General features: G+C 41.4%; 1 pseudogene across 1 annotated transcript in view; it reads right to left on the reverse strand.

Moving 5' to 3' along the window:
- The window catches only part of LOC309554587 (mismatch repair endonuclease PMS2-like), a 92,354-nt pseudogene that overhangs the window by 24,429 nt on the left and 44,231 nt on the right, over positions 1-23,694 (reverse strand). The window lies entirely within an intron of this gene.

A 23,694-nucleotide genomic window follows, 5' to 3' on the forward strand; every position in this document is an offset into this window, starting at 1 on the left:
AACATAATAATCCTAAAAAGGTGATCATAGTGAATAGTTAAGCTATCATTATGAAATACTGCACAGATAATGCATAGTTTGAATTTTAAATTTTAAAATGCAGCATATTTAAACATGTATATGGTTAGTGAATCCATTTTTGGCATTGTCTAAAAAGGCACAATTTGGCTTGGCTCTTCTTTGTGGAATATTAGATTGCATAAGTGACCAGTTTTAGTCACACCAGTTTAACAATCTAGGCCATTAGAAAACCTTTTTGTATTATATAATTAGCAGATATCCTGATTAGCGCTTATGGATAGCATTGCTTCTGCCATATGCCTTCATAATTTAAACAGCTGTAGAAAAGCTTGGTTCTACAGACTTAAAAAAACACATTTCTGCTAATTATTTCTTGGAACACAATACAATTTAGCTTAAATCTGTGTGAATGTCAGATATATTGAGAAATAAGTGTTAACGTTATTAATTACTGTAAAGTTCAGTCAACACTGGATATGAGAAAGAATTAACTACATTGTTAGTATTAACACTATTCATATGGAATATGATAACTTAAACACTTTACTATAAGGCATGTATGATAACTTAAACACTTTACTATAAGGCATGGCATGCTGGAGCACTACAACCTTCATACACATATGCAAAGCAAGTTTGATCAGTTTGGTCATTTAGAACATTTTTCTAAACTCCAAAAAGGTGGTTTACAAAATATCTTTCCTAAGCGACCTTGCAGTCCAGGCAATCATGTAAACTCACCTTTCCAGCAGGTGTGAAAGCAAATATTAATTTCTTCAAGAGCTTAGGGCATGGTCACTGTCCAACACATACTGATGTGCCACATACCTATGGCCGTAGTGGTCTCTTCTGACAGTCACTGTGTCCTGTAAAAACATAGTAGCCAGTCGGAGGAACCAATTCATCCAGCAGGGGACATGCTATCAAACACAAACTGTTACCAACATTATGCCTGGTGTGTATTAGTGGGAAAAATAGTCCTTTTTTTTCCTTCAAATGTTTTCTTCCAACAATTGCTCCCAAAGGATGATATCCAAATGTTTTAACTGGCCCAGCATCTGGCTATTAAAAAAATGTCCCATTGCCCCATCTGCTGATGTAATCACAGTTACATTTTTCCTGGATAACTTTAAATGTTTTGCTATGTAATATGCCTGTAAAATTAGGGAAATATAGTGTGATATGAGTCTTGTGCTATCTAGAGGATTAGTAAATAAATATACATGAATGTACCAACCCTTAAAACTGCGTATACCCGTTCTGTGGACCAGACAGTGTATAAACAAAATTTATAGAGGGGGGAGGTATCGCGCTTCAGGGAAAATTATTCTCATTAAAATACTATTTTAATGAGAATCATTTTCCCTGAAGCGCGATACCTCCCCCCTCTATAAATGCCTGTAAAATTGCATTAGCTTGGTTTCGAGCCTTTCTATTAAAAAATGTAGTCTAGTTTCCACTTTCAGTAAATTTAGGCCTCGTTAACACAAGCAGCACTCTCTACCATCCTCTGAAAAGCTATCTGTGGCAATATGTACTACTCCCACCACCTGCCCTTTTACAGTTTAGGTGGGCAGTCAGGGGGGGCGGGGGGGCAGTAAAAATGTAAAAATGCAGATCAACCTGTGGCCACCTAAGCTAACAAGGCCTAATACCACAAGCAGATCATAACATAGACATAATTCACATAATTTCCAGTCTGAAAATTTTTCCTTTCTTTTTTCTACAATATAGGTTAATTAATAGAAATTTGTCAAGGCAGTGAAAATACATCTACATGATCACAGTTATTTTAAAGGAATACCCCCAAATCCCAGGCAATACATCTTGCCCCCATGTTGATGGCCTATTTTGTTTATTTATTCCTAGCCTGAATTATGTAGGGGTCTGCAGGGGAATTTATCAGAATCTGGGAGACCCTTTTAACAAGGGATATCTGGTTCCCTCCTTGAGGTAATTGTAGCCGTATTAGTGCACTTGCGACAGAGACAATTGAGTACTGTCCGTGATACTTTTTTTATTTGCACTAACATACAATTTTTCAGGACAAGCTTTCGGGGTACAGTGCTGGTACAAGGCCATCCAGCGCCCAGGGCGAACATTTCAAATTGCGCCCCCCCCAGGCCACATATGACTAATCATCTTACCTATACCTGTTAGCCACACCTGATCATTATACCTATATATAGAGTGCAGAAGTCAGGATTGGATAAATTAGAAAGTGCAAGGGTTGGGAACAATAAAAAGTGAGTGCAGGAGTCAGTAACGGGGTTATTTTAAAAATAATAAATTGGGACCTGCTTCTAGAGGAAAGCGCAGCGTGTGGCAAAAATTAGATGCGGCTTTCACTGTGCTGACTATTGGGTGTGGCAAGAGATGTAAGGGCACGAACAGTGCAAGGGCTCAGTAGCAAATGACGCAGAGTTCAGACTTTTATGATTGTGGAAGGGGGGCATTCAGAAGATCCAAAGGTTTTTAGGGTGGGGAGGGTCCACTTTAAAGTTCTTTTACTGTTTGTTCCGAATATCTACAATACTTTAGGGTGCATGAACTGGGGAGTGGTTCACCTAAAGAAATAATTACCTGAAAACCAAAAATGTAATATATTGTAGCTTACCAATTATTAAATGTGGTGGCTGCATTCGTTTTCTTTTCTTAGGCTTTTTTTCTACCGTTTGTCATCTGGTGCTCTGGCCAGTAGCACACCTGCTTTATTAGAGCGCTCCCACTCTGGATAAAGAAGCTCAGGCAGCACAGCAGTGCTGTCAGTCTGAGGGGAAGGGAGTGTTAGATGAACTAGCAGATTTAGATACACTAACAAATTGAACCCAAACTCCAGCTCCCACTTTATAATCATTAACTGTTACATTTTTTTTCTTTTAGTATAAAGGTTTTACTTAAATATATGCTGACCTTTGTAAGCACCCCTGCCAGTGGTAAATGGTTAGTCACATCTCTAACTGCAAGTGAGCTTGTTCTTTTGAAAAACAGACTTGCTCGCTGGATCACCAGATAAAAACAATTGGAAGAAAGAAAGCCTAAAAAAGGAAAACAAATGCAGCCTTCACAACTAAGAATTGGTAACCTGCAATATAATGTTTACTTGTGGGTTTAATGTCACTTTAATGTCTACTTTACACTTGTGACCCTGTTGCTGGTGACAGGTTTGCTAGTGAGAGCAGAGAATGTCATCACCTGACATTGCTACCATGCTGACAGAAAGTGTGGAATGTCCTTTGTCAGTATGGCTGGTGAGGAATTGATGCTGTAGGAACGGGTCAGTAGTTTCCCTGTCCTCTCCTCTTGCTGGCTAGTTGACACCAACACCAGGATCACAATGTGATTGTGACAAAATGTATTTTGAATTTGGTTTGCTAGGAGAGAAGTAATCCTGACAGTTTGATCTGTTACTACATTCCTGCTAGTTTCTAGACCAATTCAGAACATACATCCAGGGCCATCTTACTGAATGGGCACGCTGGGCAGTTGCCCGGGGGCCCCACCTGCCCAGCAACCCAGCCCCAGCCAAGCATTAGTCCTGATTCCCGTGTGCATCCCGCCACCAAACTTAACAGGTGGCAAGCGCCTCTCGGCCCTGGGCGGCTATCAGGCAACTTGGGCCGTGGAGGGGGAGCCCACAACTGCAGGAATGTCTGTCTGCCTCCAAGGGAACCAACACACACAGGACAGTCAAGTCTGACTCCCGCCTGTGTGTGTGTTCACCGGACCCAGCTGAAGAACTTGGAAGCTGTCATTAGCCTGGCACTGCTGTACCAATAAATATCGCATTATCGATAATTTGTAATTTTATTCTCGTGGGTGATTGTGTAGGTGGGTTCCCATTGCACTGCATTGCCCGGGGGCCTATAATGCGATTAAGATGGCACTGCATACATCACTAGCCTATGGAAAGCAGGACCCACCACTCCACACCAGCACACCTCTGCTTCTTCTCACCTGTTTGAAGTGAGTGTGGGAAAGAGAATGAGGAGGTCCCACTATCGCACAGGGAGCTCTGATTCCCAACAGGGTATATGGCATTTGCAGCTTGCTGAAATAATGTGTTTCTACAGCTAGAAACTCCCAAGATTTCTCCCCAGCACTGCCCCAGTCTGTACATGAAGAGCTCTGTGCTTCAGGACAACTCCTCCATCTTTGCTGAGATCCTGAGGCTATCAAAGCAATTCTGCACATTTCATATGCTTGCACTGAGCTGTAATGTAGAGGCAGGGGATAAATGTAGGAGGACACACAGGAGGGAGATCAGGAGAACTGTCACTGCCATGTGCATGAAGAGCACAGAGAAAAGAAACTTACAATGGCCACCAATTCTCACTGTGCTCCATCACCACTATATCCATCTTTGCTGCCTGCAGCTACAAGTGTCAGTCACAGAATGGAATGGAGTTATTTTACACTTTGTAGAATACTGAAACATCCCAGTATATTCCCACTATATGAATCCATTTTACTTTCACTTTCACATCTAGCAAAGTACAGGGCAAGTTTACAGCACAGCCAGGTACAGATTGGAAGGCAGACTAGATAGGGACTCACAGGTGCAGAAGACATCCATCCATCCATCCTGTCACATCTTCATTCTGCCATTTGTTGAGCTCTGATGTCTTCAGTGCTGGGCGGGAGCAATGATCGGGGCTGCAGAGAAGTGTCCTCTTCTTGCTCCGCCCCCTGCAGAGACGCTCTTCCTGTGACAGCCCAGATGGAGCTGAACACAGTAAGGAACTAAAGCCCGGGAGAAAGCTTTCTTCTCTCTTCTGTAAAGGGAAGTGAGAGCCATTGTACAGAGGAGGCAGCCAACAGATAAGGGCGCATCCTTTAGTAGCAACAACAGAGGTTGCAGCATACAGTGGAGTGAAAGCCTTCCTATTCTGTGAGTCTTCTTGCTGGCAACCCAGCGCCCCTCCCATACTCCGCCCAGGGCACCCGCCCCTCCCGCCCTCCCCTTGTACCGGCCCTGTCGGGGTATGTCCCCTTCATCAAGATCCAAGCAGTACTGATCCACAAAATGTTAGCAGCATGGTAAAGAAACACAAAATCTCTGAGCCAAAGGAAAAAAAAAAAAAAAGGAAAAAACCAAACAAACATAAGTTTAACTGGCATGGTAATAAAACTAGCTTGATTAGTGAGATAAGATAGAGGGAGAGTTGAAGACAGGGGAAGGTGGGGGGGGGGTATAGTCAAGGAGGGGGTCGTAAAACTGTAGGATAATGAGAAAGGAAACCCATATCTAAGTTTAAGCCGTTATTTTTTGTGTCAAAAAGAAGTATCATTCTTAGTTCAAAAGTTTTCCTTTCCTGCATGGTTCTGAAATTCCCTTTAAGAACTAAAACATTGAGGTCTTCTATAGTGTGGTCCGGTTGTGAAAAATGATGTCCCACAGGTGTACAGAAACTATCTTCTTTATGTTCCTTGATGGCATGTCTGTGCAAATTCATCCTCGCTTGCAACTTCTGTCCTGTTTCGCCTACATAAGATCCTTTGCTACATCTTTTGCATTGGATGAGGTACACAACATTACTGGAGGTGCAGTTGTATGATCCCATAATATTAAAGGTCCCATGTGTGTGTGTGTGACACTTTTAGACAGATTGATCTGGTTGCACAGTTTGCAGCGTTTTTTATGGCAGGGTTTGCTCCCATTATTTGCGACTTCATAATCAGAATGAAGTTTTCTGCTGATTAGTTTATGTCTGAGGTTGGGTGGTTGTCTGAAAGCCAGTATTGGAGGTTGTTGGAATATTCCTTTCAGAGTTTCGTCTTCTGCTATGATGGGTTGTAAATCTTTGATTATCTTTCTTATCCCTTCTAGTCCTGGATTGTATGTGGTGGCTAGAGGCACACGGTTATTTGTTTTTTTCTCTTTGTATTGGAGAAGATTTTCCCTTTGGGTTTTCAAGGCTGTGTTTATGCCGGTGTTGATGGTTTTGTCTTTGTAACCTTTCTTACGGAAGGAGTTTGCTAGTGTTCTGAGATGTTTATCTCTGTCTTTTGGGTCTGAACATATTCGGTGGTATCTGATGGCCTGGCAGTGTATGATGGCCCGTTTAGTGTGTTGGGGGTGAAAACTGGAACTGTGGAGATAGCTGCATCGGTCAGTCGGTTTCCTGTATATCGAAGTATGAAGCTTGTCATCTCTGATGTATACTGTGGTGTCTAGGAAGTTAGCATGCCTGCTAGAATAATCCATTTTAAGTTTGATAGATGGGTGAAAGGTGTTGATCAATGAAAAAAATTGTTTGAGATTTTCCTCACCTTCTGTCCATATGATGAAAATATCATCAATATAGCGATAATATCTGTATGGCTTATGTTGTATGCTGTTCAGGAATTTGTCCTCCAGATCAGCCATAAATAAGTTTGCATACTGGGGTGCCATTTTACTTCCCATAGCAGTACCCATACACTGGAGATAGATGTCGTTATTGAAAGTGAAGTAGTTGTGTGTAAGAATTAATTTGATGAGCTGTTTAACATCCTCAGCACTGTATTTGTGGTTTGGTGAGGATGATAAGAATCTGTGACATGCAGCCAATCCATCCTTGTGAGGGATGTTACTATACAGCGATTCTACATCCATAGTGACTAGAAGTGTATTTGGTGGTAATTGTTGTATATTGTTAAGCTTGTTAAGAAAGTCAGTAGTGTCTTGAAGGAAACTGACAGTATTCATGACTAATGGTTTTAAAATATTTTCTACAAGGCCTGAGATATGTTCAGTAAGTATATTCATACCTGTTATGATGGGTCTGCCTGGATTTCCTGGCTTGTGAATCTTGGGCAGCATGTAGAAGTCCCCAATTTCTGGATTATCCGGAATAGCATTGATAAGTTCTGAATGAAGGTGGGTTGGTGTAGTTTTAATGAGACCTTTTAATTGCTTAGTAAAATCCTGGGTTGGATCATAATCCAGTTTTTTATAGTAAATACTATTTGCCAGCTGCATCTGGCCTTCTTGTATATATTTGTTTGTATCCATCACAACGACTGCTCCGCCTTTATCTGCTGGTTTGATGGTGATGGCCTGATTATTGCGCAAATCATGTATAGCTCTTCGCTCCAGTGGTGAAAGGTTGTATAACGTTTTCTTTTGCTGGGTGGATATCAGGGATGTAACTCGCAGTCTGAAGCTGTCAATATAGGTGTCCAGTTTGGGGTTGCGTCCTTGTGGAGGTGTGAAGTTGCTGTTCTTTTTCTTTTTGTCACTTTCTGTTGTCCTAGGAAATGAAAGTTGTCACAGAAATGAAAGTTATCCTAGGACAACAGAAAGTGACAAAAAGAAAAAGAACAGCAACTTCACACCTCCACAAGGACGCAACCCCAAACTGGACACCTATATTGACAGCTTCAGACTGCGAGTTACATCCCTGATATCCACCCAGCAAAAGAAAACGTTATACAACCTTTCACCACTGGAGCGAAGAGCTATACACGATTTGCGCAATAATCAGGCCATCACCATCAAACCAGCAGATAAAGGCGGAGCAGTCGTTGTGATGGATACAAACAAATATATACAAGAAGGCCAGATGCAGCTGGCAAATAGTATTTACTATAAAAAACTGGATTATGATCCAACCCAGGATTTTACTAAGCAATTAAAAGGTCTCATTAAAACTACACCAACCCACCTTCATTCAGAATTTATCAATGCTATTCCGGATAATCCAGAAATTGGGGACTTCTACATGCTGCCCAAGATTCACAAGCCAGGAAATCCAGGCAGACCCATCATAACAGGTATGAATATACTTACTGAACATATCTCAGGCCTTGTAGAAAATATTTTAAAACCATTAGTCATGAATACTGTCAGTTTCCTTCAAGACACTACTGACTTTCTTAACAAGCTTAACAATATACAACAATTACCACCAAATACACTTCTAGTCACTATGGATGTAGAATCGCTGTATAGTAACATCCCTCACAAGGATGGATTGGCTGCATGTCACAGATTCTTATCATCCTCACCAAACCACAAATACAGTGCTGAGGATGTTACACAGCTCATCGAATTCATTCTTACACACAACTACTTCACTTTCAATAACGACATCTATCTCCAGTGTATGGGTACTGCTATGGGAAGTAAAATGGCACCCCAGTATGCAAACTTATTTATGGCTGATCTGGAGGACAAATTCCTGAACAGCATACAACATAAGCCATACAGATATTATCGCTATATTGATGATATTTTCATCATATGGACAGAAGGTGAGGAAAATCTCAAACAATTTTTTTCATTGATCAACACCTTTCACCCATCTATCAAACTTAAAATGGATTATTCTAGCAGGCATGCTAACTTCCTAGACACCACAGTATACATCAGAGATGACAAGCTTCATAGTTCGATATACAGGAAACCGACTGACCGATGCAGCTATCTCCACAGTTCCAGTTTTCACCCCACAACACATTAAACGGGCCATCATACACAGCCAGGCCATCAGATACCACCGAATATGTTCAGACCCAAAAGACAGAGATAAACATCTCAGAACACTAGCAAACTCCTTCCGTAAGAAAGGTTACAAAGACAAAACCATCAACACCGGCATAAAAACAGCCTTGAAAACCCAAAGGGAAAATCTTCTCCAATACAAAGAGAAAAAAACAAATAACCGTGTGCCTCTAGTCACCACATACAATCCAGGACTAGAAGGGATAAGAAAGATAATCAAAGATTTACAACCCATCATAGCAGAAGATGAAACTCTGAAAGGAATATTCCAACAACCTCCAATACTGGCTTTCAGACAACCACCCAACCTCAGACATAAACTAATCAGCAGAAAACTTCATTCTGATTATGAAGTCGCAAATAATGGGAGCAAACCCTGCCATAAAAAACGCTGCAAACTGTGCAACCAGATCAATCTGTCTAAAAGTGTCACACACACACACATGGGACCTTTAATATTATGGGATCATACAACTGCACCTCCAGTAATGTTGTGTACCTCATCCAATGCAAAAGATGTAGCAAAGGATCTTATGTAGGCGAAAAAGGACAGAAGTTGCAAGTGAGGATGAATTTGCACAGACATGCCATCAAGGAACATAAAGAAGATAGTTTCTGTACACCTGTGGGACATCATTTTTCACAACCGGACCACACTATAGAAGACCTCAATGTTTTAGTTCTTAAAGGGAATTTCAGAACCATGCAGGAAAGGAAAACTTTTGAACTAAGAATGATACTTCTTTTTGACACAAAAAATAACGGCTTAAACTTAGATATGGGTTTCCTTTCTCATTATCCTACAGTTTTACGACCCCCTCCTTGACTATACCCCCCCCCCCCCACCTTCCCCTGTCTTCAACTCTCCCTCTATCTTATCTCACTAATCAAGCTAGTTTTATTACCATGCCAGTTAAACTTATGTTTGTTTGGTTTTTTCCTTTTTTTTTTTTTCCTTTGGCTCAGAGATTTTGTGTTTCTTTACCATGCTGCTAACATTTTGTGGATCAGTACTGCTTGGATCTTGATGAAGGGGACATACCCCGAAAGCTTGTCCTGAAAAATTGTATGTTAGTGCAAATAAAAAAAGTATCACGGACAGTACTCAATTGTCTCTGGTTCCCTCCTTATAAGAGTGAGGGGTGCAAAGTACCCCTTGTTTTTCATTCATAAAAAAAAAGTGAATAAACACACAAGACATTGTGAAAAAGTCCCTTATTAAAATAAAGAAATAGACATTGTCCTCTGATGTAAATCCAATGTCAATCATGTTGTCCAGCAATGTAGATCCATCATCAATCAGGATAAATGATATACCGCCTAACCACGATCATTGATCACAAATGGTCATGGCCATATTTGGTTAAAGGTGTTACATGTGATCCCCTGGTTCCTTTTTTTTTTTTTTTTACAAACAGAAGTGGGCAAGGAAGGAACTACATTATAGCTGCAATGTTTTTTTTTGCCTCACTTTTGGTTAAGTACATCATACAAGTGCACCACTTCACCTTCAGGTTTTAAAGTGGTTGTAAAGGCAGAAGGTTTTCAAAATAAAAAACCTTCTGTGTGTAGAAGCCCCTAATACTTACCTGAGCCCCATCTAGATCCAGCAATGTTGCAGCAGTGTCTCAGCTGCCTGGGACTCCCCTTCACATTGGCTGAGACAGCAGCACGGAGCTATTGGCTCTTGCTGCTTTCAATAAATGTAAGTCAGCCAATGAGAAGAGAAAGGGGTCTGAATGGACACACAGAGCTGTGACTCGGCTCGGGTGCCCCCATAACAAGCTGCTTGCAGTGGGGGCACTCAACAGGATGAAGGGTCTAGGAGCACCAAAGAGGGACCCGAGAAGAGGAGGGTCTGGGCTGCTCTGTACAAAACCACTGCACAGAGCAGGAAAGTATAACAAGTTTGTTATTTTTAACTAAAAAAAATCCAAGACTTTACAATCACTTTAGGGCATCCCCCAAGCATGTTATTTAAAGGGTAACCCCACTTTTGTGGGGGAAAAAATAGCAAAAAAAAAAAGAAAAAATAATATAGCGTATACAATTGCAACACAAGTCATATTGTAATTGAATGTTATTAAAAATGACCTTTCCTTTTCAATCTGCAGCTGCTGTAATTTTCTGAAAATGAAATGCAATATGGCTACCTGGAGTTGTTCTATACACAGAATGTGTACTGAACACGCCCCAGAAACTTAATTTATTGTTTGTGTGATTGGCTCACTGATTTTCCCAGAAGTCTGCCTAAGATACAAGTCAGATTTCTGGCATCCCCTGGAACAAAAATGTCATTTTTGGTGAGATACTCCCAATAGGAACATGTCTAAAGGGATGCAGGTCCAGCAGATTTTCTCATTAGTGCTCTGCAGCTGCACAGCTGACTGATAATTATGAAACCACTCCCATTAGAACCACTTAGCACAGAGGCACAAAGGAACAAACAGTGATTTCTTCAGAATAACAAAAGGTAAGAATCTTCAACAAAGGTTGTTATAATCCTTGCAATGTACATAGATCACCCAGAGGGGAATGTTTCAAAAGTGGGGTTACAATTTAAAGGGATTATGTATATTTATTGTTTCCCTTTAAACAACATTAAAAGACTAATTTCCTGCTGATTGTTAAACAATAATGTTTGCATTGGTAAATATTTCTTATGGCAGTGCCCAGCTACTAATGCCCTTTTTTTTAACAAAAGCTTGCAAATTGGCCTTAAAGGGGTTGTAAAGTCAGAAGGTTTTTTATCTTAATGCATTTTATACATTAGGATAAAAACCTTCTGTGTACAGCAGCCCCCCCAGCCACCTCTAATGCTTACCTGTGCCCTCTCGATGTCCACGACTGTCTCAGCTGTCGGGGACTCCCCTACTCATTGGCTAAGACACAGCAGCAATGCAATTGGCTCCCGCTGCTATCAATTAAAGTCAGTTAGCCAATGAAGAGAGAGGGGGCAGGGCCGAATGGCAGCACTGTGTCTGAATGGATACGTTGAGCTGTAACATGGCTCGGGTGCCCCCATAGGAAGCTGCTTACTGGGGTGGCACTCAAAGGGAGGGGGGTCCAAGAGAGCCAATCAGAGACTCAAGAAGAGGAGGATCTAGGCTGCTCTGTGCAAAACCAACTGCACAGAGCAGGTAAGTATAACATGTTTGTTATTTTTATTGAAAAAAAAAAACAAGACTTTACAATTACTTTAAAAGGCAGAACAATTACAAGATTAATCTCTCATAGACGTCAATGGGGTTCGGACACAAAGTATGGGTTTGCAGATTTTTTCATGTGCTTGGGTAATATCCAGTGACCTGAACTTTGTTTGGTTCACTCCTCACTACTTTTATGCTGAATTAAATGTGAAACATAAAAACGCATTTTTAAATTCTAGTATAGACTTAAAGTATTTGTATTTTTCCTTTATTCCTTTTGTATTTTCTCTACCTAGATAGCTCTTAGCTGTCTCTGCAAAAGATACGTGTTGCTAATACTTAGAAACAAGATAAAAGAAGTACAGTAAATTGATAGGAAAGACATTAAAAAGCAGAGAGGTGCATTGCCATTATAAAGCGCACAAAATGTATTCAACCAGAAAAGATACATGAAGCATAAAGATAGGGTGCCTTTCAGCTGTTCAATGTAGAAAGATAAGTAGTACAATATGTTCCAGACACATCTATCAGAACTTTAACATACACAGAGTAACAGCAACTGTCTTATGGACCTTCAGTATGGGTTCTTTATAAAGTATAATACCACAACTAGGTGAACACAGCAGAACTATGAAAGGCTTTAAGCGTAAAACACAAAAACGACATTATTGATAAAAATAAAGCTAAGCTTCAAGGCTATAACTAAACAGGTGCAAAAATGTTACTGATCTTACTACATGTTTTTTCTAGCTCAAAAATTCCTGTGTAATGATCAGTTAATACTTTTGTTAAAATTGTCCTGTTTTTTTTCCCAATACTCACATCTGGCATACATGTATATGTATGTCCTCCGAAGCAGATTTTTGGATTTTGCATTACCAATCTGAACACATGCATATTTACGCACCTGTGTGAATGTCTTCACTGAAAACAATGCAGCTGTGTTCAGATAAGTAAATAAACAATGTTTGTAAATGCATTTTTAAGGACATGTGAATTATTATTATTATTATTATTATAATTATACAGGATATATAAAGCGCCAACAGTTTGCTCAGCGCTTTACAACATGAGGGCAGACAGTACAGTTACAATACAATTTAATACAGGAGGAATCAGAAGGCCCTGCTCATTAGAGCTTACAATCTAGAAGGGTCAAGTGATACAAATGGTTATAACTGTGGGGGATGGGCTGATGGAGAAAATGGAAGTATAGTTGTTAGGTGTGGGCAGGATAGGCTTCTCTGAAGCGGAGGGTTTTTAGGGATCATCTAAAAGCTAATAGAGTGGGAGATAATCAGACAGATTGGGGTAAGGAGTTCCATAGGATTGGAGAGGCTCTAGCAAAGTCCTGGAGGCGATTATGGAAGAAGGTGACGAGGAAGCTAGAGAGCAGGAGGTATTGAGAGGAACGAAGAGAGCGATTAGGTTGGTATTTTGAGACTAGGCTAGTGATGTAGCTGGGGGCTAAGGTGTGAATGGCTTTGTAAGTTGTTGTTAGTATTTTGAATTTAATTTGTTGGGTGAGCGGAAGCCAGTGGAGGGATTGACAGAGAGGAGTAGCAGACACAGAGCGACTGGTAAGGTGGATGAGCCTGGCAGCAGCATTCATGATGGATTGAAGAGGGGATAGCCTATGTAGAGATAAGCCAATGAGGTAAGGGAGTTGTTGCCGTAGTCGAGGCAAGAGATGACCAGGGATTGAATTAAGAGCTTTGTTGTTTCATTGGCTAGAAACGAGAGTATTTTGGATATGTTGCGAAGGTTGAGGCGGCAAAATTTGGACAGTGATTGGATGTGGGGCTTAAAGGAGAGTTCAGAGTCCAGGACAACACCTAGGACCTTGGCATGCGGTGTTGGGCTCATAGTTGTGCCATTTATTTTGACAGAGAGATCAGGGGAAGGGGCACGTGGTGGAGGAAAAATTATATGTTCGGATTTGGATAGCTTGAGTTTGTGTAAGTGGTATGACATCCAGACGGATATCTGTTAAATTAGTGATATGTTGATGGCCAGTTTAAAAGGAACTATAACAAAGTGCCCTTTCACATGCAAAATGTTAAAGAAATCTGTACTGAGACAAATAAGGAGGCTGTTATTGATGACCTTGTCCTAAAAAAATCTAGTTATCTGTCCATTTCTAGAGTTTCTAAGTCACTAACCTGGAACAAGTAGCAGCTAATGAACTTTTGAAATATATGTGTTGCTGGTTTGTGTTTGAGAAAGTAATGGAGCCCTTTAACTGGTCAAGGACCGCCCGCCGCAGTATTACTGCGGCAGGCAGCCCCTCCTAGGTATACGTCAGTCGTGCGCCTGCAGCTAGGGGGCGAGCGCGCGCAGCCGGCAGGGGGGCGTGGTGGGGATCCAGGCTGAGATTACCACTTGTCTACACACAGCAGGTCTTGTCCTGAAGTGCAGCCCCTTGGATCTTCTGATTTTATCTGTCATTGTCTGGAGCGTGGGTGGGCTCCTTCACAGCAGCAGGCACAGGACTACTCTTCCTAGCAGCCTGAGTGGCTCACATACATACATACTATGGGCTTGCAGTTATTGCTGTGTCACAGAGATCACAGAGCCTGCTTTCTGAACTACAGAGGTGAAGTTTTAGGAGGTGGAGTCAGTACTAGAATCCCTGTTTGCAGGCAACAAGGTACCATGGGATATGTAGTCCTTAGAAATTGAAAGTGAAAAGCTGAGGAGAAGCTGCAAAGCATGCAGGGAATCCAGGAAGTTGTGGAAAGAGATAGTCAGCAGACAGACAGCACTAACAACATACATTTAAAACTCAAGTAGGCTTTTATTAGATTTTCAAAAATAAGCATTAATTGTATTGTTATTACAATACTGATTGTTATACTTTTATACAATTGCATAAAAAATGTATGCTGTGACCATAGATCTCCCTTAAAAGGGAAGTGCAGGATATGAAAAAAAAAAAAACAAATATTCATACTCACCCAGGTGGATGCAGCATCAATCCACCAATCCACCATCAATCCATTTGTCCACCAAGAACTAAGTGATGAATGCCTGCTGATCGCTCGGTTCTCAGTCTTCAGTGAGCAGAGAGCTGGTGCCTTGACTGGCTGAGTAAAGTCAGCTGATAACATACTGTCAGCTGACTATGGGTGATAGTGCACTCCTGAGAGCTTCAGACATAAGGCCGAAGAGTCTTTGGCCATACTTCTACTTTAAGTATATATATCAGCTTACTAGTCTATAGATGTTGTGGATACAATATTTTCCTTTTTTCAGGCTAAATATGTTTTATTTTTGCAATCCAAAACAAAAATAAAAAAAATGTTATCTGCATTCCCTGTAATCATCTTTTGACTACAGAACAACTCTTACTATATTATGGAGAAAAGGGAAGGTTTTTTCATAGTCCGAAGCAGGGGAGCAGCCTAGGGTGACGATTCCATTCCTCTATAGATACAAAAGGGTGAGAAAGCAATGTATCCTAAGTAATGTAAGAATGTCACCAACAGGACCACCATGTGAAAATAAAGAAAAAAAAAAAAAAACGCTAACGCAGTCACCACATCTGAAAACTAGTAGGTTGCAATATATTACATTATTGTTTTTGGGTTTGGACAAACCTTAAGGCTCCCACCATTATTCATTTAATTACCCCAACATACTGTTTTAAAGAAACAACAAAAAAACATATTTGATTGAGGGTTTTAGGCTAGATAGCATCTGAGTCAACATATTGACTCACATTCACTCATGAGCTTTGATAAAATGGTTCAAAAGGAAAAATATTCATGGTACAATTACTCCAGCAACATCCTGAAATCGAAAAAAAAAAATCTTAAATGGACTTTAAAATTGGAAACATCAAAATAGTCATATTAAATCACGCGTGAGGCTAAGAATTTCAAAGACTGATAAACAGAGAGAACTGTGATGAAGCTGTCATTGAAAAGCTTTTCACACAGCACTATCGTAATTTATTATATACAAGCTATGTTACAAGAGCAGAACACTGAATGTAAAACATAAGTGAGAGAATTATAACAAAGAAGAAAATATGACATTCTTTCCCAATGTTTAACGCATATTTTTTTTTGTCTTATAAATGACAGTGCAATTCAAATGGAGATCCATTACCAGATCCTGTCACATCTCTTGTCCTGCTACCATTGCCAGATCCTGACACCTTTCTTGGCCTGCCACCATTACCAGCTCCTGAGATCTCTCCTGCTCTGATGCCATTACAAACTCCTGCCATCTCTTCTGACCTGCTATAATTTCCAGCTCCTGACACCTCTCCTGGCCTGCTGTCATTACCTGCTTCCGCCACCACACCTGGCCTGCCACCATTATTGGCTCCTGACACCTCTCCTGGCCTGCCACCATTACCAGCATCTAACACCTCTCCTGACCCGCCACCGATACCAACTCCGTCCTGACATCTCTCCTGGCCTGCTGTCATTACCTGCTTCCGCCACCACACCTGGCCTGCCAGCATTATTGGCTCCTGACACCTCTCCTGGCCTGCCACCATTACCAGCATCTAACACCTCTCCTGACCCGCCACCGATAGCAGCTCCGTCCTGACACCTCTCCTGGCCTGCTGTCATTACCTGCTTCCGCCACTAAACCTGGCCTGCCACCATTATTGGCTCCTGACACCTCTCCTGGCCTGCCACCATTACCAGCATCTAACACCTCTCCTGACCCGCCACCGATACCAGCTCCGTCCTGACACCTCTCCTGGCCTGCTGTCATTACCTGCTTCCGCCACTAAACCTGGCCTGCCACCATTATTGGTTCCTGACACCTCTCCTGGCCTGCCACCATTACCAGCATCTAACACCTCTCCTGACCCGCCACCGATAGCAGTTCCATCCTGACACCTCTCCTGGCCTGCTGTCATTACCTGCTTCCACCACTAAACCTGGCCTGCCACCATTATTGGCTCCTGACAACTCTCCTGGCCTGCCACCATTACCAGCATCTAACACCTCTCCTGACCCGCCACCGATAGCAGCTCCGTCCTGACACCTCTCCTGGCCTGCTGTCATTACCTGCTTCCGCCACCACACCTGGCCTGCCACCATTATTGGCTCCTGACACCTCTCCTGGCCTGCTGTCATTACCTGCTTCCGCCACCACACCTGGCCTGCCACCATTATTGGCTCCTGACATCTCTCCTGGCTTGCCACTATTACCAGCATCTAACACCTCTCCTGACCCGCCACCGATACCAGCTCCGTCCTGACACCTCTCCTGGCCTGCCACCATCAGGGCTGCTGTTAAAAATCACAGGGCCCCAAACAGCCTACCAGGCAGCCCACCCCCCCCCCCCTCCGAATTTATCAAGACAATATTTTCACATAAAATACACTAAAATGATTATTAGCGGACACAACATAAAAGAGAATTTAAAGAAAAAAATGTATATATATTTTTTGAATGTTAACAATTTTTACAATTATTTTGTTTTACAATTTTTTTTAATGATTTATTGCAATGTTTAATGATTATTTTTTTTACAAATTTTTTTTTTACAGGACAGGGAAGCCTGCAGCGCTGCGGGGGGGGGGGGGGGGGCATCACAGGGAAAAGGGGGCACACGGGAGGGGGGATCAGAAGCAGGCAGAACAGGGAGGGTGATTGGTGGTGTTGGAGAAGCAATTACAGGAATGATGCCTGTGTCTGTGTCTCTCCCTGCAGCAGCTGAAAGCTGGCAGGAGGGGAAGAAACTGGCTTTAAGGGCTTCCTTCTGTCTCCACCCAACCACACAGATTCCCCATGCTGTTGGGGCCCCTCTGTGTGCCCAGCTCCCTACAGGAGGAATGGTGCCCCCCCCTATCAGCTGCCCCTGCCACCATTAGCAGCTCCTGACACCTTTCCTGGCCTTAACACTGTAAAGGTGCCACACATAATGTTTCTGAAGCTGAGCCTCAGCTGCAAGTTTGTAATGGTTGTTGCAGGGTAAAATCTGCATTTTGTCTCAGAATTTTTGGCTTTTTCTGGTGCTCTGGAACTGTAAAGGTGCCACACTTAATATTTCCACAGCTGGATATCATCTGCAACATTTTTAATGTTTTCTGCAGGTTTATCCTTTGTTGCACCTCCAAGGTTACAGCCTAACATGCTGCTTTAACACTGTAAACGTGCCACACTGTTTTTGCAGCTGGAATTCAGCTGTCAAATTTCTAAAGTGCTTCAGGCTAAATCATGTTCTGGGTCTCAAAGTTTGCTGCTTATTCCAGTACTCCAAGACTGTAAGGCCCCTTTCACACAGGGAGTCCGTCAGGCGGACTTCGGTTTTTCTCAGAGGGGGATCGATCCGCAGATCCCCCACTGAGCAGGCAGATGGCAGCTGTGTCTCTGTGCTGTGACAGAGCTGTCAGATCCCCACTGTTCTCTATGGGGGAATCGGATGGGAATGGACCATCCGATCCGATCCGCCAGATGCATGGAAAATAGGGTTTCCACCCATCCAGATTTGACGGCCCGGATCAGATGTCAGCGGACATGTCTTCACTGACATCCGATGCCCCATAGAGATACATTGGGTGTTCCGTTCAGATCCGCCAAAAAAACTGACAGGCGGATCTGAACGGTCCGCCTGTGTGAAAGGGGCCTAAGGGTGCCACAATATGTTTCCGCAACTGAACATCAGCTGCCACATTTTGATTGTTTCCGGCAGGAGGAAGCCTGTTTTCTGTCTACATGTTTGTGGCCTAGTCTGGTGCTGTAGCATTGTGGAGGTGCCACACCTTTTTTCCACAGATGTACCTCAGAGTCAGATGACACATTTTGAATGCTTTCTGCGGGGTGAATCATGCTCTGTGTCTCTAATGGGCCATACACACTATACAATTGTCTTTAGATTTTTTCCTTTAGATTTACCAAAACCATATAATATGAGGTCAAATCTAAACACTTTCAATTTGTATGCAATCAGGCAGGCCCTTGCACTACATAGTTGAAGGTAAATTTAAAGGAAATCTAACAACAAAAGTTGTATAGTGTGTATCCAGCTTTTCATGGTGCTCCCACAGTGTAAAGGTGCCATACAATGTCTCTGCAGTTTAACCCTAGCTGACAAAATTCAAATGTTTGCTGCAGGTTAAATCCTGCTTTTTGTCTCCAAATATGTGGCCCATTCCAGTACTCCTACACTTAGAAATATTTGTGGCTATTGTCTTTGAAATAATACAGTCTAATTTCTATTTAAAACTATGTTTTCGGGAAAAAACAAAATTTTGACAGTTGTTTTGTAAAAATAAAATACGGTACTTATAATGCTTCAAATACAGGTATCGCTGCTCCAAGTGAGTCTGCTGGGCTGAAAATGAACAAACATACAAACCGAGGTGCACGCCCTGCAACTGCTGCAGAAAATCATGGATGAATGGTTTGGAATTGGCTGCGCTCCCGTAAGATGCAATTTCAAAAATGTTTATTTAGGAGAAAACAAAATAAAATAAGCACAGATGCTACAAGGCTTACAGCAGAGGACAAAAGGTGACGCGTTTCACATGACTTGCGTGCTTTGTCAAAAACATGACATGGCATACTTCTAATGCTTGTTGTCCTATATCTGGTTGATGTGTTCGGTTAAATTCTTTCTGTCATGAATCCCATACACCATGGTAAGTGCTGAACGCTGCAAATTTGCTGCAGATTAGGCACTGCATCTAAATCACAACCTGTCCATGCAAACCGATTGCGGAGCGTATGTTAAGTTAACGACACCCCGCAGTTGGTTTGCAAAATGCAGCACGATTTGCAGAATTGGATCGTATGGGTTTGAACACCCATGCGATCTGATTCTGGTGCAGACAAAAAAGGGTCCTGCACCAGCTTGGTGTGAATGCAGTGCGATTTGAGCCATACAAATCCATGACTCAAATCGCACCCCCCAGAGACACCGCATGTAATTCGCACAGGAACGATATATAGGAATAACAGGAATATATATATATATATCTAGATAGATAGATAGATAGATAGATAGATAGATAGATAGATAGATAGATAGATAGATAGATAGATAGATAGATAGATAGATAGATAGATAGATAGATAGATAGATAGATAGATAGATAGATAGATAGATAGATAGATAGATAGATAGATAGATAGATAGATAGATAGATAGATAGATAGATAGATAGATAGATAGATAGATAGATAGATAGATAGATAGATAGATAGATAGATAGATAGATAGATAGATAGATAGATAGATAGATAGATAGATAGATAGATAGATAGATATACACACACAACAAACAACAAAACATAACTCAGTTTTCTTTAAACTCCTTAGCTGTTTTTAACTTTGGGAACTGACAGATCCTTGAAGGAACTATACTGTAGTTTTTTTTATTATTGTAGCCAATAAGGCTTTGGGTTCTACCTGGTGTTTGTGCTCATCCAGCCCAGGTTTTACTCCCACTCACCTCTATTTACTGCTGCAGGTAAGGTGAAAAGGAAAGTCTGGAACAGAGAGGGAGTTCTGGCCTGGGACACAGGAAAGGTACCTATGAGCAGGGCGGGAACAAGGGGTGGGCAGGAGGGTCGGCTGCCCTGGGCACAGAAGTTTTTTGCAGGGATGGGGGTGCCCTGACCCTAACCCCAAGGGAAGGGGAGGCGCAGTTTGGCATCTTTGCCCTGGGCGCTGGATCACCTTGTCCCTGCACTGCCTATGAGGACTGCAATGGGTTCTGTAAAATACAATATCTAAGATGCAATTTTGAAATATTTTTTCAAACATATCTTATATGAATGGGAACACACAACAAATATAAAGTAGGTAATATCCCAATTTGTCTGCAAACTGGAAAATACACTTTAAAGTGACCCCTTTTCTGATGTACACATGTAAACAAAAATCCCTAGTGAAAGAAGAGACTTCATACTTACCTTTTTGGGCATCTGCTTGAGAAATCTTTGCTCTGCTGCACAGCAAAACTGGCAACACTGACACATCTTACACACTTCCAGGCTTGTCGAATGCCTGTATCCACCACAGATTTTTGTGCTTCCTTCCATTAGCCCTGCTGTCACAACTGTGTCGTGTAGCTTACTCCTTGTATACTTATGAACTGATTGACTACTTGTGCTGTTTCTCCCACTCCCAGTCTGAGCTGTACTGTACAGAGGTTGATACCAGGTGAAATTCACAAATACAAACAGGGGTTTGCATAAAAAAAAACTTAATGATGTATACTTTGTAAAGCTTTTTATAACATTACGTTTACACATATTGCTCCATTGAGGGATTTTTTAGTCTATTTTTTTGTGAAATGTGAAAAAAAAGGTTGTGAAATCTTTTTATACTTGTGGGTATTTGTTTAACAGAGATGAACATGGTATTGCTAATGGACTTAAATGGATTTAACATTGTATGACACTATCTGAGTCTCTTTGGATGCTGCAAGTGATAAATGTAAACGCTTTCAGATATTTTCACCTAAAATCAGCCTTTTCGCTTGACATAGCAGGCTTTTCTACAAAGTATAGCAAGCACTATGTATATATATATATATATATATATACAGTGCCTTGCAAAAGTATTCGGCCCCCTTGAACTTTGCAACCTTTTGCCACATGTCAGGCTTCAAATATAAAGATATAAAACTGTAATTTTTTGTGAAGAATCAACAACAAGTGAGACACAATCATGAAGTGGAACGAAATTTATTGGATATTTCAAACTTTGTTAACAAATAAAAAAACTGAAAAATTGGGCGTGCAAAATTATTCAGCCCCCTTAAGTTAATACTTTGTAGCGCCACCTTTTGCTGCGATTATAGCTGTAAGTCACTTGGGGTTTGTCTCTATCAGTTTTGCACATCGAGAGACTGAAATTTTTGCCCATTCCTCCTTGCAAAACAGCTCGAGCTCAGTAAGGTTGGATGGAGTTTTCAGTTCTTTCCACAGATTCTCGATTGGATTCAGGTCTGGACTTTGACTTGGCCATTCTAAAACCTGAATATGTTTATTTGTGAACCATTCCATTGTAGATTTTGCTTTATGTTTTGGATCATTGTCTTGTTAGAAGACAAATCTCCGTCCCAGTCTCAGGTCTTTTGCAGACTCCATCAGGTTTTCTTCCAGAATGGTCCTGTATTTGGCTCCATCCATCTTCCCATCAATTTTAACCATCTTCCCTGTCCCTGCTGAAGAAAAGCAGGCCCAAACCATGATGCTGCCACCACCATGTTTGACAGTGGGGATGGTGTGTTCAGGGTGATGAGCTGTGTTGCTTTTACGCCAAACATAACGTTTTGCATTGTTGCCAAAAAGTTTGATTTTGGTTTCATCTGACCAGAGCACCTTCTTCCACATGTTTGGTGTGTCTCCCAGGGGGCTTGTGGCAAACTTTAAACTACACTTTTTATGGATATCTTTAAAAAATGGCTTTCTTCTTGCCACTCTTCCATAAAGGCCAGATTTGTGCAGTATACGACTGATTGTTGTCCTATGGACAGAGTCTCTCACCTCAGCTGTAGATCTTTGCAGTTCATCCAGGGTGATCATGGGCCTCTTGGCTGCATCTCTGATCAGTCTTCTCCTTGTATGAGCTGAAAGTTTAGAGGGACGGCCAGGTCTTCATAGATTTGCAGTGGTCTGATACTCCTTCCATTTCAATATTATCGCTTGCACAGTGCTCCTTGGGATGTTTAAAGCTTGGGAAATCTTTTTGTATCCAAATCCGGCTTTAAACTTCTCCACAACAGTATCTCGGACCTGCCTGGTGTGTTCCTTGTTCTTCATGATGCTCTCTGCGCTTTAAAAGGACCTCTGAGACTATCACAGTGCAGGTCCATTTATACGGAGAATTGATTACACACAGGTGGATTCTATTTATCATCATTAGTCATTTAGGTCAGCGTTGGATCATTCAGAGATCCTCACTGAACTTCTGGAGAGAGTTTGCTGCACTGAAAGTAAAGGGGATGAATAATTTTGCACGCCCAATTTTGTAGTTTTTTATTTGTTAAAAAGGTTTGAAATATCCAATAAATTTCGTTCCACTTCATGATTGTGTCCCACTTGTTGTTGATTCTTCACAAAAAATTACAGTTTTATATCTTTAGTTTTGAAGCCTGAAATGTGGCAAAAGGTTGCAAAGTTCAAGGGGGCCGAATACTTTCGCAAGGCACTGTGTGTATATATATATATATATATATATATATATATATATATATACAGTGCCTTGCGAAAGTATTCGGCCCCCTTGAACTTTTCGAACTTTTGCCACATTTCAGGCTTCAAACATAAAGATATAAAAATGTAATTTTGACTTGTCATGCAAAATTGTGTGTCCAAAGTCGCATGACAAGTTGCACTAGTGGAAACATAGACTTAGTGTTATTGCCTGTACTATGTCCATTGTAGACTGTGAGCGGGGACCCAGAGCACTTCAAGCTACACTGACAGTCGCCCCCCCTCCTCCTCCCCTGTGTCCAGCTCTCTTCTCCCATGGTAGTCTTCATTCAAAGCCCAGGACAGCTATACTATATATGTGCCCTCCTGTGTCATGTGCATGTGTGAATGGCTCTTTTTTAATTTCTTCATTTTCTCATGAATTAGGATGTACAGTACATCCTTACTGATGAGAGAACACTGGGCGGGGACCAATGATCAGCTCCTCCCATCCTGTATACCCTCACTGGCTACACAGGAACAGTGTCCATCTCTGAAAGTGATGTCACTAGCTTTCAGTAACCACACCCACTTAATGCTCTTGGACTCAAGAGGATGAGGAATTGAATTCATGTGACAGCACTGAAAACTGCAAAATAAAGGTAGAAAAACTGGGACTTTTTCATTTTGACACACAAGGCTGAACTTAGCTCACATTATTGATTGACGGAGAGAATTGATGGCATTAGGCTGTACTTATTAAAAAAATATGTGTTTTTTTGGGTATATATATATATATATATATATATATATATATATATATATATATAGTGCCTTGCGAAAGTATTCGGCCCCCTTGAACTTTTCGACCTTTTGCCACATTTCAGGCTTCAAACATAAAGATATAAAACTGTAATT

This window comes from Pelophylax lessonae (assembly GCF_965119305.1).
Source record: "Pelophylax lessonae genome assembly, chromosome: 4".
Classification (NCBI taxonomy): Eukaryota; Metazoa; Chordata; class Amphibia; order Anura; family Ranidae; genus Pelophylax; species Pelophylax lessonae.